Source organism: Schistocerca piceifrons, chromosome X (genome assembly GCF_021461385.2).
Source record: "Schistocerca piceifrons isolate TAMUIC-IGC-003096 chromosome X, iqSchPice1.1, whole genome shotgun sequence".
Classification (NCBI taxonomy): domain Eukaryota; kingdom Metazoa; phylum Arthropoda; class Insecta; order Orthoptera; family Acrididae; genus Schistocerca; species Schistocerca piceifrons.
The window spans coordinates 491,124,905-491,145,081 of record NC_060149.1 but is presented as its reverse complement, the minus strand read 5'-3'; the positions used below and the strand labels follow the sequence as shown (position 1 = coordinate 491,145,081).

At 38.4% G+C, this 20,177-nt stretch overlaps 1 protein-coding gene across 3 annotated transcripts in view; it reads right to left on the bottom strand.

The window, feature by feature from the left end:
• LOC124722958 overlaps positions 1-20,177 on the bottom strand; it is a 192,789-nt gene that overhangs the window by 140,340 nt on the left and 32,272 nt on the right. For all 3 annotated transcript variants that reach the window (XM_047248125.1, XM_047248126.1, XM_047248127.1), the window contains exon 2: positions 4,684-4,809. The gene's annotated coding sequence lies outside the window, so the exon portion shown is untranslated. The remainder of the gene's footprint in view (positions 1-4,683; positions 4,810-20,177) is intronic.

Below are 20,177 nucleotides of genomic sequence, written 5' to 3'. Positions count from 1 at the left end.
CCACAGGTGTATTCTGAAAGGTCTACAAAATACCGATGTATGACTGCAACATCCTCTCCACTGGATTCAAAATGGTTTCCAACAACACATTTCTTTCAAGGTGGAAACCAGCAGAAGTCAATGGGGGCTTCAACTACTGAACAGTGAGGATGTTCCAATGATGCTCAATTCAAATTCCTCTTTAGTCAAAGCTCATTTGTGAGCAAGTGCACTGTTCTCATGACCAATGGGCAATTTCCTTTTGCTGTGACAAATATTAACCGTGGCCCACAATATCGCACATCACGCCTCAATTGATGTTCCAATATGTCAAAAGGTTTTAGATGTTACTAGATTAAAACATTTGCTGATGTAAGTAATCCAGCAGCTGACTAGAGATATACCAAGAAAAACTTGTGATGGTTAAATGAAATTATAGTGCTTTTAAAATTAGTTGCTACTTTCGACATTTGGCTCACCGAAGGTGATATGACGCTGTTGCTCAGTTAACACCAATGGTGAGGCGGCATTCCCTACCACACCGCCAGCAGTTCGGTTGGTAAAGCGCCCCTGTTGCCAAACCACAAATAAACAGTACCACGTGGTGTCACTCATTAAAAGCATCTACATTCATTAGCTAACGTTGTGATGTGATATTTTCTGGCATTGAAGTGTTCTACAGTTGTCAGGTATTCATTTTGGCACTGCATTAATAATAACAGTGCATCATGTCTGAACACGAGACTCGCAATATAAGTGGGTATCCAAGAATACGTTCACTGGCTGTGAAGATAATGTTCCATTGTAAAATATTCCTCTGAATTCAATGATGGTAATGGACAATGTGCAATATCACTCGATTGTGATGGACAAAGGTCCAGCAATGCAGCGGAGGAAAGCAGTTATTTTTCTCAGGGTACAAAATATGTTCGGTTGGATAAAGTTGAACCTAGCTTGTGTAAGGCGAAGTTAATGGAACTTTTATTACTGTACAAACTAAAAACTCCACACTATCAAGTCATCAAAATGGCTATTGCTTAAGATTGTAGTTTAAACAGGCTTCCTCCGCAACACGCTCATTTAAATCAGACTTTTTTTTTGCCTAAACGCACCAGAGTTTACAGGATACAACTCACTAACATTCTAATGCAGTTGAAATTGTTGCAGAATCCTAAAACAGTGTATTATTAAACTAGTAACTGAGGCCAAGACTTGCCAACAGTTATGAGAAAAACCCATTCTCAGTATAAAAATAAATGTGCAGGTTCTTCACTTATACTGTTGCAAAATCCACAGCAATTCTCATTTCACAGTCTACTGATGGTCCTTAAAAATTACATTATTTCATTTTAAAAATATGTTGTTGACTGAATATTTCAGTAGGTATAGAAGTTTCATATATTAATCATATGGCAAAATACCCTTCTCTTTGCGTGCTACCATTTGTCTAAATCTTGTTTCGATATCTCAGACCGTTTATAAGATACGAGGGATTCATGAATATTTCATCCTGGCTTTTTCACTGGTGAGTGCGTTCGTGTCAGAGCCCTTTACACACATTCCATTTCTCGACACTGATGATAGATAGCAATATCCTTCGAGGTTTAAAGAACAATCTAAATTTCATATGCAGCAACGTATGGCCTAACATACACAAAATGCAATTCCATAGTGACCCTTATTTTTCACTGCAAACTTTAAGAATTTCTCACAGCGGTTTAGCTAATACCGAAATATTATAACAACTATGACCATTAAAGAAATGATAGGTAATTCATGATGAAACTGATGAATGAAGCTATAAGATGTGTGAGACTCAGTTTATTACAGTATAGTTCCTTTAAAATTGTTAGAGAAAGACTGCAATCGGCCAGCTTGTGCAGCTAACAGGTTACGCGCCAAGCAGACCTGGCATTATCGGGTGCCTGCTGAAGCGTTCAGCACATGCTGGCAACTATGCTTCCCTTCACTCGCTCCATACTGAACTGTCAAAAGTCGCAACTACTTTTAAATGCACTATAAGTCACTAACAGTACTTAATATCTCCTCCCCCCCCCCCCCAATAAAAATAAATAAATAAATAAATATCTCAAGGCACCGAGATTCATTACTGTATCTGAGCATACGTACTTTCATATTTTGCTGGACAATTTATTTTCAACAAGTGTTAAGACCAGTAGTATTCTTGTTGAAAAGTTTTACCATGTGCAACTACACTGCAGGGAATAAGGAAAAATGTAAAGTATATTTTTAGTGTGGAAAAAAAAACAGTAATCTTCTCACTAATTTGCTGGAAAACTTGCCTATCTAATATTTTTAAAAATTCATATTCACCACAATCTTCCCAGTAGTTTCATTTTCAACCATTCTTCTCAATGTAAACTATAATTTTATCTGGAAACTGGTGACATTATTGTGACCATTTTGATGATGTGAGAATTTAAATACAAATCTTGTATACTTAATATAATTTATGCTAGTTTTATGCAGACACTGTGCACTACAATACCATGGCATTTTGCTGTATGCACATTATTATTGAAACTCACAAACTATGCGATAGTTCTTCTGAAGAAGGGCACTAAGTGCCCAAAACTGGTAAAGAATTTTTTTATGTAACTGGTTACTTATTATTTCATTATAGATGACTACAGTTGCTGAAGATAGATAAAATACTAATCTTGTATATTATATATAAAAACAAAGATGAGGTGACTTACCGAACAAAAGCGCTGGCAGGTCAATAGACACACAAACAAACACAAACATACACACAAGATTCAAGCTTTCGCAACAAACTGTTGCCTCATCAGGAAAGAGGGAAGGAGAGGGGAAGACGAAAGGAAGTGGGTTTTAAGGGAGAGGGTAAGGAGTCATTCCAATCCCGGGAGCGGAAAGACTTACCTTAGGGGGAAAAAAGGACAGGTATACACTCGCACACACACACATATCCATCCACACATACAGACACAAGCAGACATATTAAATATGTCTGCTTGTGTCTGTATGTGTGGATGGATATGTGTGTGTGTGCGCGAGTGTATACCTGTCCTTTTTTCCCCCTAAGGTAAGTCTTTCCGCTCCCGGGATTGGAATGACTCCTTACCCTCTCCCTTAAAACCCACTTCCCTTTCGTCTTCCCCTCTCCTTCCCTCTTTCCTGATGAGGCAACAGTTTGTTGCGAAAGCTTGAATCTTGTGTGTATGTTTGTGTTTGTTTGTGTGTCTATCGACCTGCCAGCGCTTTTGTTCGGTAAGTCACCTCATCTTTGTTTTTATATATAATTTTTCCCACGTGGAATGTTTCCTTCCATTATATTAATCTTGTATATTTGTTTACTACATGTACTTTTGTATATGCACACACAATACAGCAGTTACAAAAAAAAAAGCAATATCAACAGTTAAGGCACACACATCAAGCAAACATACACAGATCAGTCTGTGCTTGTTAATCATACACTGAAGTGCCAAAGAAACTGGTATAGGAATGCGTATTCAAATACAGAGATATGTAAACAAACAGAATACAGCACAGCTGTCAGCAACACCTATATACGACAACAAGGGACTGGCACAGTTGTTAGATCGGTTACTGCTGCTACAATGGTAGATTATCAAGTTTAAGTGAGTTTGAACATGGTGTTATAGCTGGCGCACAAGTGATGAGACACATCGTCTCTGAGGTAGCTATGAGGAGGGGATTTTCCCATACGACTATTTCACGAGTGTAGCGCAAACATCAAGAGTCAGGTAAAACATCAAATCTCCGACATCGCTGCGGCCGGAAAAAGATCCTGCAACAAAGGGACCAACGACGACTGAAGAGAATTATTTAATGTGACAGAAGTGCAACCCTTCCGCAAACTGGTGCACATTTTAATGCTAGGCCATCAGCAAGTGTCAGCATGTGAACCATACAACGAAACATTTGTAGCTGAAGGTCCACTCGTGTACCTTTGATGACTGCATGACACAAAGCATTGCGCCTCACCTGGGCCTGTCAACACCGACATTTTACTGTTGATGATTGGAACATGTTGCCTGGTCACAGGAGTCTCGAGCAGATGGACGTGTACAGGTATGGAGACAACCTCATGAATCCATGGACCCTGCATGTCAGCAGGGGACTGTTCAAACTGGTGGAGGCTCTGTAATGATGTGCAGCATGTGCAGTTGGAGTGATATGGGGGCCCCGATATGTCTGGATACGCTTCTGACAGGTGACACACGTACGTAAGCATCCTGTCTGATCACCTGCATCCATACACGTCCATTGTGCATTCCGATGGACTTGAGCAATTCCAGCAGGACAATATAACACCCCACATGTCCAGGATTGCTACAGAGTTTATACACTACTGCCGGCCAACAAATTCCCTAGACATGAACATTATTGAGCATATCTGAGATGCCTTGCAATGTGCTGTTCAGAAGAGATCTCCACCCTCTTGTACTCTTATGGATTTGTGGACAGCCCTGCAGGATTCATGGTGACAGTTCCCTCCAGCACTACTTCGGACATTAGTCAATCCATGTCACGTCGTGTTACGGCACTTCTGTGTGCTCGTGGGAGCACTACACGATATTAGGCATGTGTACCAGTTTCTTTGGCTCTTCAGTGTAATAAAGGCTTTTGTGGTATATCTACTGGAATCATGTTATCTGGAATGAATGTTAATGTGACTAAAAGTTGAGCACTTACCTGGCACTCCTGGAATGTCCCTCTGCTGTTGAAACATCAGCATGCAATTAGTGGTTCTGAAGAATGTGCCAGTCATCACAATGCTTTGAAAGAGTTGCATCTTTGAAGGTGATTTCCAAGGCAGTCCTTAAAAAAATTAAATTAAGATTGTGTCAAAAATTTAACTTGACGGTTACAAAGCAAGAAAACTCTAAGAATCTAAATAGTATAACTGTACAGTACCGTAAGTAGTATGCAGGCCTATATGCACCCTGATCATCATCTTAATTATTAAGCCTTACAATTCATGAAAAAGTTGAAACAGTAACAACTTTAATCAAAAAATGAGGAACGGCAATCTTCTAAGCATTTCATATTTCATTTTCAAATTGAGTTCCATGCCCTTCTCCTAACCATCTATGCCACCTCTAATGTACCACTGAAATCAAAGTTATTAAACATTGCTCCGCCTTTCCTTTCCCAACTCAACCATGGTAGGAATGAAATTCCTGTACATGCCAAGTAATTATCAATGAAACACAAAATAATACAATTGAATCTTTGGGGAGCTCTATATACCAGGTGCGATCAAAAAGTAAAGGGAATTTTTGTAGTTCTTGAAGACACTTTATGTATTCATCAACTTCAACTGTGTCCTCTTCAAAGTAATCCCCCCCCCCCAGATATAACACACTTGTGCCAGCACTTTTTCCAATCTTAAAAGCACTTCTGCAGCTCTTTTTATTATGGTGTTCAGTTCCTTCAGCAATTCTGTTTATCATCTCATCAATGGTGGCAAAACAGTGTCCTTCCATGGTTCTCTTCAGCCTCGGCAATAGAAAGAAGTCACAGGGGGCCATGTCTGGCTAATGTCTGGCTAATATGGTGGCTGAAGAAACATAACAGGTTTTTTTTTTTTTTGCCACAAAAAATCATGAACAAGCATTGAGGTGTGACTGCAGCATTATCATTATGCAATTTCCACAAGTGGTTTTGCCACAATTCTGGTCATTTTCTTTGGATTTCTTAATACAAATGGTACGTAACTTTTGGGTAGTATTCCTTATTGACTGTACGACCATATGGCTGGAACTCATGATGCACTATCCAATTGTAGAGGAGAACCTTCACATGTGATCGAGCTTGTCGAATTTTTTTTTGGTCTTGGCTTTCCAGGCAGTTTCCGCTGGGCCGACTTGGCCCTGGTTTTGACATCATACCCGTATTCCCACATTTCATCACCTATTCTAACCTTCTTTAGAAGTTCTAGATCATTGTCGATTTCACTCGGAAATTCCTGAGTGATGTCTATGCAACAACCTTTTTGGACAAAAATTCAACAATTTCAGAACAAACTTTGCTGCCGAATGTTTCATTCCCAAAAATCCAAAAAAATTGCTTGGCATAAGATAAAGGATATGTCAACATCAACAGCAACCTCTCTGGTGGTGGCTAGGCAAATTTTCAGAACAATTTTCTTTACTACTTCCACACTGTTGTCACTAATAGATGTGCTTGGGTGTTCCGGGTGGTCATTGTATTCAATGTCTTCTCGACCCTCTTTGAGATATTTATATTACTCATAAACTCCTTTCTTACTGATAGTAGATTCACCAAAGGCCACAGTCAACTTTTCAAATGTGGTGCTGCACTTTATTCCATTATTCAATTATTTTTTGAAAGTAAAAAATTTGCCAAGTACTCAAAAAATGTATAATCTTTGCAAGTGTCAACAATAAACCAATTATTTGAAACAGCTGAAAATGCAAACATATATCAGGAACATGTGTACCTACAGGATAAAAAAAAAAACTTTTGAAAATCAAATGTATAAAAAGCCCTCAATGTTAAAAAATTCCTGTTACTTTTTAATCATACCTGGCATTCATGGTTACCAATATGACATTCTACAAAGAGGGACACGGTGACACAAATACTTGTGTATGCATCTGTAATCATACTGGAAACATAGCAGTAATTACTTCACATTTGACACAACCTTTTCAATTCCAAGCAGAAAGCTATAAAATAAAAAGATACCTGAATGATCATATGCTTTCATTGACTCCTTCAAAGACCTCTAGCTTGAGTACTTTCTACAGTACAGAAACTAGGTTCATGTTAGGACAGAAGGAAAGGCCAATGCAATGATAATAGACTTGAGTTTTACTATATTTTCAAGTACATCAGTGTCCTCTGTTAAGGATACAGGGTACTTTTCAGGCTCAATATTACGAAAAAATCAACATCTATTTCTTTCAGGCAACATTTATAATGTATATGTTTCACAGATTATTTGTTGATATCAGGTAACGCAGCACACTTTCTAAACAAATTACAAGTATTTTGAATATTTTAGAAACTGCTTAGGGTTATTAAGTAAATTACAAAGAAATTGATGCATTTTTTTTTCCAAAATGCTTCCTCAAATGGCGGTACCATTTAATCCAATATCATACATTTGAAGGAGACCAAATTTTTACCAGATATGCGTGACATGATGGCTGAAGTACTAGACCACCTATTACGTATATTACAAGGATAAAAAAATATCACATCTTACATTTTAATTTTTATAATATTAGTAAAAATGTTATTTTTTCTACAATTTAGTTGATTCTGCAATAAAGCTTAGGTCTACTACAAAAGTAAGGACTATTGCAAGCTAAGAAAAAAAAATAGATCAATGCTTTATAAACTCTGGGAAATATTTGTACCTGAATTCTGAAAAATACAACTAGCAAGAAATTGTGAATGAAGATATGAGTCCAATTAAACTGTGCCTCAGAACATTTCTGAATCATAGTCTTCATCCTGCAGCATTTCTTCATTTTCAAGCTTCCTCTTGGCTTTCCTTTTAGCACTTCTTGCTTTTTTGGTAACTTGACAAGCGAATCTTTCAGCTTCATGGACCCGTTGTCTGTCACACGCAAGCAATTGATCTTCCGTATTAGAGCCACATTTTATGCCTAAATTTCTCAGGACTTCCAAACTTTCCTATCACTCCATCATTGAAACATATCACTGCATCTAGCACACCAACTTTTAAAGTATTTAGTCCTACAAAAACATCCTTGGGTAGTCTTTCCCATATGGAATGGTTGAAACTTTCATTTGTATTCTGAGTGCCCCCATGAAGACTTTTACTAAGCAAAACAGGGTTACTCAGGTCTCTAAAAATTGGTTTTATTTCATTCATAACAGGCTCAGGAAGGGAATGCTTATGATGGTATATTTGACCACTTTCTTTTGCTTTTTGGTAACCACACCAAGTATCTGCTCCTTTAGGGCAAAGTCTGTGAACAGGGTGGTCATCTGTGGCCCATAAAGCTTTTCTCATTGCTGTAACTCCATTCAGAGGTGCAGTTCATCTAATGGCCAGTCCATAATAACTCTGGTCTATTTCAGTTTCTGTCAATCTGCCTTGGCCAGACATAGATTTTCCATCAGATAGCAACTTTCCTTTCATTTATCTTCATAGCTTCCTCAATCTAGCACCCACCCTCTTTTGCACTTGTCCAAAACATTCCAGTTTTGTTACCAAGGTATCACCATAAACATTGAACTCATTAATTTTATTGAAAGCTTTAGAGTCCCCTTCGCCTAGGTACTTCGTATATCTAACGTTATAAACGGGCACTGACCTCTGAACTATTTGTAGAGCTCTATCACACTCCATACCTCCACTGTAACCATCATAATTTTTAGAACACTGATTTTCAATATGTCCTTCAGTGTTACCATGGCAGGTGTAACAGTCCTTAAATAAGCACTCAACATCAACAACTCTTTCATCCTCCAGAGAAGTAGCACTTACAACACCATTCAAAGAACGATATTCTCGAAGTTGCCATAGCCCATCAAGTGCAACAGCAATCTTCCTGGTTCCACTAATATTTACAGTTTCTTCTACTGCACATTTTAGGCACCTAAAAGTATTTTTATGAACTTGCTGTACCTACTGGGAGGAGGAGGAAGGTCCATTGAACCACAAAACATTTAAGCAGCCTTTTTTTCTTTTCCTACTGCACGCATTGAATACACTAACTTCAAATTCACATCATATGAATAATGCGCAATGTTCGAAGTCATTTTCGAGGTAAATTTATTGCAAGATCTACACAGAACAACTAATTTTGATGCTAAACCCTTCCTGATACTTTGTTGTTCAGTTATTTCCACACAGCCTGCACAATCACATTGTTTACATTTCGCCACTTCCTTTATCAAAGAAGATAAGATGCCCGCATCACCAACAACAAATCCACTACAAACAGCACCACTGTTAACACAAAAATTTTGAATCACCAGGAAGCGTGCCATGGCGGAGTTTCTTCCCTGAAGAACTGATACATAGGTTACTTTCAACAGTGTGGCTTGCTTAATTTGCGAACTGGTTAACATGGAATTTCCTTTAATTGAATTTCTTGATGTGTGGTATAGTTTGTATTTATTGTACACTAAAGGATATGTACTTCCACAAATATATGTAGCACTTGGGCAACATACATTCAGTAACACGTGAACAAACTGCTTCAGCGAAACAAAAGTAAATAAGCAAAGATAATGATTTACAGACATTAGAAACCTGCACTGCTACCAACAAATACAATGTATCATACGAATAATCACTGGAAACAAAGTTCACAGTTCTTTTCAAAACAATACTAGGTTTCTTCTTCTTCTTCTTCTTCTTCTTCCGATTGTGCCTTTTTCCACAGCTACACAGGGTGGCATGGTTAATCGGATTTGCCAATTTTAGTTGAAGGGGTGGCCGGATGCCCTTCCTGCCACCACCCTGTACCCCCCGGGACAGAATTAGTGTACCCCAAGTGTCTGTGACTAGTGTAATCCATGGAATAGTGCGAAAGTGTTCAGATGTCCGCAAGCCGTGTAACTGATGCGGGACATGGGGACCAGGCCAGTATTCATGTATGGGGATGTGGAAAACCGCCTAAAAACCACATCCAGGCTGGCCAGCACATCGACCGTCGTCATTAATACGACGGGCGGATTCGATCTGGGGCTGGTGCGCCTACCCGATTCCAGGAAGCAGTGCATAAGCGCTCTCGGCTAACCTGGCAGGTCAAAATAATACTGGTTTCTGTAACAGAAATAAAGCAGGTATGGCTGTAACTATAAAATTTGGTAGATATAGGTCATTTTTTTATTTGAAACCCTATAATGTATATATCAATGTAATCAGGAAAGACTATAGAATTTAATAAATTCATTAAAAAAAATTCGATTTTTCCACCATTTATAAGTACCCTGCATCCTTAAAATGGTTTGGTTTCCTCTGGTGAATGAACACAAATGTGATAAAATGTTATCTGTACACAGAATGAGAAAAAGGTGCAGGGGGCCCTACATACAAGCCACATTATTCTAACCATTAATGGAACCACACAGCACCAAATACAGAGATCGTGGAGATATTAAATTATGTATAATCAAAAACAGGGAGTCTTTGTAGCCAAGTCAAGGGGTGACTGAAATGGAACTGACATAGCATATGTCATCACAGGTTGTAATCAGTCCATTTCATCAAATAACATTTCTATGATTTCTGTAGCCCTGCATACAAGTGTGCCAATTTATTGTCTATATTTGATGAATGTTTGCGAGGGGTCTGCTTCTTTATTATCAACAATAAAATCTGAATTAGTCTGGTGGGGTGTCATACACGCCTTGAAATATATTAAGTTGTACAGGGCAGCTAGTTGGTGTCATTTCATTTTTTCCTTGTGTGTATGTTTTCATTTTGCAACCTAAATTACAACAATGGACCACCAGTGAGGCTGGCTGTTTAACCATGGAGAACCTGAAATTCTTCTACTGCCTCACACACCATGAGGCCAGTAAAGTAATTCTTCAGTGTAAGACAAGCTTGTGTATTTAGTTGTAAATTTGTGTCTCCTACCAATGTGTTGAGCCATGTGTGTTGTAAATGTGTAAAGCATAGCATGTGCACAATCTGAGACTTATGGAATGTGAGGACAAATAGGATGCCAATGTTGGTGGGAATGAAAATGATTTGTTGTCAAACATCAGAGTGATAACAAGCACAATAATGACATGGAATATGAAGGTGGTACTGAAGGTGAAGTGAGTACAAACTCTGCAGAAGAAAATGAAATTTCAGACTGTTTGACAAAAAAAAAACATGGCAGTACTAAATGGAGTACGGAAGTACCACCTAGAAATAGAAGAACAGTCGCCTATAATACTGTAGAGAATACAACTGTCTTATCAGAAATGAGACCAGTATGTTCCTGCTTTTAAAAATTAATAATCAAATGAGGAATGGTTACATAGCTCATTTTGGCAATGGATAATGATGATAAAATTCATAAACATCAGGACAGCCAAGAAGACCAGAAATGATGACCACACTTGACACAAGATAGTTCGGATACAGCAGAGCAATTGCATTCTACCTACTATGTTGCGTAACTCAAGAAGATGGCCTCTAACTGTATTCTATGCTCTTCTAAATATTGCTGGAATTAACACCCTGATAATATCTGCAAGCATTACAGGAACGAATATTTCAACATTCTTGCAACTAATCTCATGAAAGAACATCACCAGGAACATGCCGACATGAGCTACCATCTTCCCAGAAAACTTAAGTCAGCAGTAAATGCTCCAGTATGAAAACTAGAAGACAAACATTGAAAACATGAAGGTGGTTGCATCATTTGCCCTCGTTCAGAAGAAAGAAAAGGAGGTTCCTATTAAAAAAAAACCTTGTGCTTAGGCCATGTTGATCCCAAGTGTTAAGCATGTCCTTTTCTGAAACATAAGTTAGTGAGTAACCATTGAACTAAGTTGTGCAATTTCAATTTTTCGCATGTATTTAGTCCTAAATCACAGTACTGTTACTTCTATATTTTTTTTAATTATTCAAGCACAAAAATTACAGTAAAGTACACTTTAAACTATGTACTTATTTTTTAGCACAAAAATGACAGAAATGTTGATTTCAAACTCGTATTTTTATTACAGCCAAGACTTAAAAATAAATAGTTTCAGGGTATTTCAATAAAATTATATGGTACATATATTCATGTTACCCACCTCCGTATTTGAGGTCATTAACGCATGCTTATGCTTTTGGAGGGGGGGGGGGGGGGGGGGCCAACAAATCTTTCTATGTAAGAGAGAGGTTCTCACAGAATATCATACACTACGAGAGTAGGCACACAATGAATAGGAAGATATCTTCTTGCCATAATTACACAAAAGGTGCCAAATCATTATGTTTTAGCTGATTCACAAACCAGTATTTGTTTTAGATTATCGACAGACCATAACATTCCCATCCCCTTTACTTTCGGTCATTCTGTTGCATCCATTCAGTAATTAGATATAGTAAACAACAAGAGCCACCAGTGTATTATTTTAAGTGTGTGTTATATGCTACATAGTGGCATTTATGGTGTTTTTGTTTGTATGTTTCAGCTGTAATGTTGTTTGTGTTCAATAATATGCTGTTTCATTTAAATACTGAAAATCGCAACAATATTGTTATTGTTAGTGAAGAGCAGTACATTAATAAAACATTGCAGTTCTTTTCAGAAAACGATATTACAGAAATCGGCATGGATTTAACAAAAAAGGTACAAGCCGAGTTAAAAAAGCTATTGAAGAGGACTTTCTTCCTCTTCACAGAAAAAGAAAAAATACGCTACTCCGTCATGAATCCAAAATCTCCACGACTTAGATCCCAGTTTAAGGTACATAAGGAAAATTGTCCTGCCAGAGTAATTGTGAATTCTGGAAACAGTCCTTTATGCAAAATTACTAAAATGCTCGATAAAATTTTAAAAGAATGTTTCGTGTTCTAGGATAAGTTTTCAATCACTAATAATTCAGCTTTGATAAATGAAATTAAGGATAAGCCTATCACTGACACGGCCCGCCTAGTATCTCTAAACATTAAAAACCTTTATGCAAATGTGCCAGTAAATGAGGCCGTTAAGGTCATCCAAGAAAATTTGCTTAAGTACAAAACACTGTCTCAGCAAGAAATAGTCGAATTCATCGAACCGTTAGAATTCGTTCCGAAATATAATTATTTTTCTTTTAACAATAAATTTTATATGCAAAAAGATGGACTGGCTATGGGTTCCAGTATATCTGGAACCATAGCAGACATCTTTATAAATCATTTGTGAAAAAGACTCCTCGTTAACCCGCAACATCCCATGGATAAAGTTGTATACTACAAACGCTATGTAGATGATACGCTGCTTCTTATTCATGGACAAGAAAAAGAAGTTGCAGAAATAGTAAATAAATTTAACGAGTAACACGGTAAAATTGAATTCACTGTGAAATAAGAGAAAAATGGTGAACTGCTATTTCTCGACCTAAGTATTAGGAAACAAAATGGTAGGTATCTTTTTAAAATATTTAGGAAACCAACCACAACTGATATGTTGATACAAAATAATTCCTGCCATCCTAATAGCAAGAAACTTTCTGCTTTTAGATCTTTGATAGATAGAGCCTTTAGAGTCCCTATGAATGAAGAAGACAGAATGACTGAGCTGAACATCGTGAAACAACTAGCCAGAGCTAACAGATATCACCAAAATGTTGTCAATAAATTAATACGACAGAAACAGCACGCGAATGCAAGGAAGAATACTGCAAATAATATTACAAGAGTCACAATACCATACTTTGGTGATATTTCGCAAAAAGTGGCTAACATTTTCAAATCTTTTAAAGTTGATACCACTTTTCAGACCAATAATACACTGCGATTTAAACTAAGAAATAATTTATAGAAGGAAAGCGATAAATATGAGAGAGCTAGAGTCTATAAAATTCAGTGTAACACGTGCAAGACAAGCTATGTAGGCCAAACTGGTAGGTCCTTTAAAGTGCGTTACAAAGAACATAGCGACGCTTTCCGGCTTAATAATTTCAGAAAGTCAGCTGTAGCGATGCATATTAGGGAAAGGGACAATCCATGTTGGGAATAGATCAGGATCTCGTTATTTTACATACACAGGACAAAGGCTGGATCTACTAAAACAGCTGGAAATTACGATACATAGCGTGGATAATCAGAACACACTGAATGAACAGCTAACTGGTGATACAAATAACTTTTTCAAACATTTCACTGGTTTCTTTTAGTAACTACATTTTTAGCAATTGGCAGGATACCATCATTTCATTAGGTCCTTGGAACATGTATACGTTATCTGTTTGTACAGACATCTCTGTGACTTCCTTGTTTACTTGCGCCTGAGCTCACTCGCATTTCAATGTCGTGTTTGGCTACGTGGTGTGTGGTATCAATGAAGACACATGGGCGGTTGGTTGGTTGGTTGGTTTAAAGATTAAAGGGACCAAACTGCAAAGGTCATCGGTCCCTTGTTTCATAAAAACACAGAGCACAGTGAAACTATCCACCAGTCAGGCGAAGCACTAAAATAAAAATTCCGGGGGAAGAAAAGCCCCACGGTCAATGGTAAGACAACACGGAAAATGGAGCACAGCAACAAAAACAACATAGAGAAGAAAGGCAGAAGGAATTAAAACTGTACAGCAGAGGACTGTGGCTGGCTGATCACAAAAATAATAGGATGAGCCAGCCACTCTGCAACACGTTAAAACCTCCAGCCTAAAAGATTAGGGTGGAGTCTAATGACAACACAAAACTAAGTAAAATATACAGCACAAAAGAGGGTGATGCAATAAAATTAGAGGGACCTATAAAAGCCACTTGCTCGAATAAAACTTAAAACGTGATCTGCCATAGAGACATCGTCACCTAAAAGAGATGATAAATCACCCAGGAGATTAAAAGTTCACCTGAGGGCGGTTAAAAGAGGACATTCCAACAATATATGGGCCACCGTCACGTTTTCACCACAGCGACAATGAGGGGGGTCCTCTCGACGCAGCAGATGACCATGCGTCAGCCAAGAGTGACCAATGCGGAGCCTACAGAGACTAACAGAATCTCTGCGAGAGGCCTGCATGGAGGAACCCCACACGGTCGTGGTCTCCTTTACTCGCCGCAGCTTGTTGGGTACAGACAGAGTGCGCCATTCGTCTGCCCACATCCCAAAGACCCGACGGCACAACACCGATTGGAGATCAGTTGCCGGGAGGCCGATCTCCAATGGCAGTTTGCGGGTGGCTTCTTTAGCTAACTTGTCGGCAAGTTCGTTTCCCGCTATCCCAATGTGTCCTGGGGTCCATATGAACACCACTGAACGTGCACGCTGTTCAAGAGCATGAACGGACTCCTGGATGGCAACAACAATGGGATGGCGTGGGTAGCACTGGTCAAGAGCCTGTAGACTACTGAGAGAGAGACTGCAAATGACAAAAGACTCTCCAGTGCTGGTACGAATACGCTCAAGGGCACGAAAAATGACAGTTAGCTCTGCGGTGTAAACACTGCAGCCTTCCGGCAAGGAGCACTGGTCTACATAGTCCACATGAGCATAAGCGTACCCGACACAGCCATCAACCATCGAGCCATCTGTATAGATAGCCTCAGAGTCACGGGATGCGTCGAGGAGAGCAAGAAATTGGCGGCGCAAGACTGCAGGACGAACTGAATCCTTTTGCCATTGTGAGAGGTCCAGCCGAAGCTGCGGCCGACGAATACACCAAGGTGGTGTATGTGGGTGGACCTGAAAAGCAGATGGAAGAGGCAAAGACTCGAGTTCACTAAGGAGTGAGTGAACACGGATCCCAATGGTATGGCCTGATCACGGCCGCCAGTGTGGGGTATGGACTGCCGCATTAGCGAAAAGGAGACGGTATTTAGGGTGACAGGGCGAACAACGAACATGGGCAGCATAGTTGGCTAAGAGTTGTAGACGCCAAATGTGGATCGGAGGAACCCTAGCCTCAGCAAGTAGGCTATTAACAGGACTGGTGCGGAATGCTGCTGTCGCCCGTCGAACCCCACAGTGGTGAATGGGGTCCAGCAGTTGCAACGCTGAGGGCGACGCTGAGCCATACGCCACACTCCCATAATCCAGTCGAGACAGCACAAGGGCTTTGTAGAGCTGCAGCAGCGTGTTACGATCTGCACCCCAAGTTGTGTTGCTGAGGCAGCGGAGGGCAGTCAGATGCTGCCAGCACTGACGCTTGAGCTGACAAATATGTGGAAGCCAAGTAAGCCGGGCATCGAACACCAATCCCAGAAAACGGTAAGTGTCAACAACCCTGAGCATGGCATCCTGAAGATAAAGCTCAGGGTGGGGATGGACAATTAGATGCCGACAAAACTGCATAACACACGTCTTCGCAGGAGAAAATTGAAACCCATGGGCTAGGGGCCACGCCTGCGCCTTGCGTATGGCTCCCTGCAACCTATGTTCTGCAACACTAATGGTGGAGGAGCTGAAAAAGATGCAGAAATCGTCAGCATACAACGTGGGTGAGACAGACGACCCTACTGCTGCTGCAAGGCCATTAATGGCCACAAGGAAAAGGGGCACGCTCAATACAGAGCCCTGTGGAACACCGTTCTCCTGGATATGAAGTGAACTATGGGATGTGCCAATTAAAACGCAGAATGTCCGAACAGATAAAAAATTCTGAATAAAAATGGGGAGAGAGCCATGTGGTTAGATGTTGAACACCATAGGCGACACCACTTTAGAGTTTTTATATTTTGATGACTATGTGGAGATGCACCTTGGAAGAGACAGCTGCAACAAGGGAAGTAGCCACGATGTTTTAATTTTATTATTAATTTTATTGTGCCTGGTGTGTGTTCCATTTTAGCGAGTTTTAACAGGTTCTTTTACTTTTTATTATTCTGACGGAAGCTTGACTTCCGAAACGCGTCAATCTTAGTGTTTTACACTATAAACAAGTGGTTCAGCTGATATATTTTTTAACATTGACATTCACAACCACGACCTCTCATCCAGTATGGATAAAATCAAAGTACTTTCCTGAAATTTTTCACTGCACTTTGCCCGGCCACAAGTGGATGTTTGCAGTACGTGTGAGGAGCTAGAAGTTGAAATAAAAAGTTCAGATTTACACAAATCTGCCAAGGGAGCAGCTGTTAGTGAACTTACACATCTCAGTAAGAAATTTTATTCTAAAATGAAAGAAATGCAGGAAAAATGTAAAGAACAAGATGCTTTACTTGCAGTATGGTTCAATTTTATGCAGAAAATTTCTTTACCAAATGTGCAAGTGCTGAAAAAATTTTATATGTACCTGTGGGTGAACATATTTAGCATTCGTTGTCTTAAAGATAAAAAGGCACGTTTTCATTCATATCATGAAGGGACTTTGCAGTAAATTTCCATACGAGTTAAGGTCTGCTTCATTATATTCAGACTAAGAGAAAGAACAGTATTTTTTCACGCAACTACAGGGGTCAAAATAGAAGTTATATAGTTATTCGTCTTTTGGATGCGCTTACTCAGTTGGGAATGTTTCGTAAGATCATTCACTATTTCTCACAGGGAGGTCATTCATTACCCTCATCTGACAGTGACTTTGATGTACTGAAATGCCAAGTTCAGACTGGATGTATGTCCAAACATAATACGTCATCATAATCAACCAAGCACGCATAAACAATAAATTTGCTGTAAGCAAAGTCCCTCCTAATAATTTTCTTAACTAGTTTTAGTGTCTACACTGGCAATGACGTTACTCAGCACATATTTTAACCTGGCACTGGATGTGTAACATTGCCACACACAAAGCATACAATGAGGAAAGTCCCATTAATACAAGAGTAGTCCAATACTTTCAAAAAGTGACACAATACATTCCTAAAGAACACAGTTAATTCTATGAAGATGTATACTGAATTGCCCGAGGCATCTTGTGACAAAGAATGTGCTGAGGATTAGGTTTGAGAAGATGATGCTGTATGTATCACGTGTTCTATCTTTAGCTTTGGAGGTTCATTTTGAAATATTTACTGTAAGACTGGAACATCTCTCTATTAAGCTGTAGTAATGGTTGCTCAACCAGCCTTGCCTGTTTAATGTTAAGTTATTTCCTCTTATAGTACTTTTGGTTAAGTTGGATTTGACTGTCTACTAGTTTACAAAAATACTTTATGTTATATTCTTCTTTATTCTATTGTATACATTTTTTTTTATTTTACTGGGATTACACTACATTAATACTTGTTCCATAGATCATGAAAACAATATTTCATAATAATGTTAACTGTCAGTTTAACGTAAGGTTTTTTACACGATATAACTTTTTTTTTTTACTATTTCATATCTAAAATTTCACCTACTGAGTAGAAAAACTTGTCATTTTGAAATTCTTAAAATTTGTTTTAAATTAGCTAGTTGGCTACCTGTCAAACTTTTAATGCTATATGGTAAATGACCAAAGATGTCTGAGGCAGCGTAATTCACACTTTATGTGACAAAGTCAATTCTAACCCAGGGCAGTGAAGATCACCATTTCTTGTAGTGTTGTAGCTATGCACCTTGTTATTATTTTTCAACTGGGATCGGTTATTAATAACGAATTTCATAAGTGAATATATGTATTGTGAAGGTACTGTGAATATCCCTTGTTCGTTAAATAAATGTCTGCAAGGTGATGAATACTTTTTCTCTTAATGATGAATTACCCCACAATGTGATGCCATATGAAAGCAGTGAATCACAACAGACACAGTAGACTAATTTACTGATATGTTTAGCACCAAAATTTGTAATATTGCTGATAGCATAAGTAGCTGAATTCAAACATTTCAGCTGATGCTGAACTCAAACATTTTAGCAGATAATCAATGTGTTTTAAAAAGCCCTGTTTCAGTGAGCAACTACATATGTGGCCGAGAATCCTACTTATCTGTTGGGGACAAGCTTTTAGAACTCTGTTGGAAATTACATCAATTCCATGTGACAGTTTACTTTTGAGTGAATTTATTATTTTCCTAATTTCAGTAGATGTGGGTTGAATTTCAATTTTATCAAATTGCATAAGTATTGCTTCTTCCATATAAGTCTTGCATTTTCTAATGAACAACTGGATCCTATTTTTTCTACAACACTTACGAAATAATTATTAAAAATATTTTATACTTCTGACTTTTTGTTAACAAATGTTTCATTGAGTTTGATAGAAATATAGTCTTCCTGTGCTCTCCGTTGTCCTGTTTCCCTTTTAACAGTATTCCAAATCGTTTTAATTTTAATATCTGAGGTGCTAATCTTTGACATAATGCACATTCTTCTGGACTTTTTAATAACTTTTCTCAATAAAGTGCAGTAGTTTCTGTAAGTTTGACTGTTTATGGATCATTACTCCCCCTAGCTATGAGATACATTTCCCTTTTGGGTTAGAAGATATTTTTATCCTTTTAGTAAACCATGGCTTTCTAGATGGTTTCCTAAAATTATGTTTCACTGTTTTCTTTGAGACACTGTTTTCAAATATACTTACAAAGCTATCATGAAATAGGTTAAATTTTTAATTAGCATCATGTTTCCTGTACACCTCATTCCAGTCTGTCACAAGCTTTCCATAAAATTTGAAATTGTTAAATCGTTAATTGAATGCTTTACTCTGGAGAACTGTCTTGCATTACTGTATGAAGCTACGTCATATACTGTAACGAGCTGTGCATCATGATCAGAAAAACCGTTCTTAACAGGGAAAATTTATTTGAAAATTTCTCTTGGTATATAAAAACACTGTCTATCAGCATGCTGCTTTCCTTTACTACCCGAGTACGGAAATCAATAACTGATGGCAAACTGAAAGAACCAAGTAATACTCCATGATCATTCTTTCTATCAGACTCTTCAGAAAATCTACACTGAAATCCCTACAAACAATAATTTGTTTCCCTCTGTCTGACAGCACAACAAAGAATCCATGTTTTTCAAAGACAGCAGAAAATGTACCATTATTTAGTTTAAGCTCACAGGCACATGCTTCTATATGTTGCTCTACACAAAATTTTTTAGTTTCTAAATTTTTCACACAATGATAAATTGTAACATAAATGGCAACTCCACCTCTCTCAATAGTGACTCTACTTACACGTGCTGAAACCTTATATACACCTACATTTATCTTTTCCATACCAGTGACTATATGACATTCGGTCAGGCATAGTACATCTATTCCACCCTCAGTTTCTAAACCTTCGAATCAAACAAGAAGCTGCTCTACTCTGTTTTTTAATGCCCTGATATTCTGATGCAATATACTAACATCATTTTTACTGTACTCTTATGAGAATCTTGTGACATTTTAACATCTCTAGTACCTGTCTGCCTGAGCTTCTCATTATGCATAATTTCATTCAATGTTGAATCATTGGATGCTGATCTTGGGCTAAAGAAGAGATACTCTCTTGAGTTTCAGTGCCCTCCCATAAAGATTTTGCTATCATCCTGGCCAATTTGCCCTTCCCTTTCCTACTGAAATAAAGGCCTTACCTTGTGAAGCTCCACTTACCAATAGTATCAACAGCAACCAAATCTGTGCCTGACAAAACAGCTGCCCAAAGCAGCTGA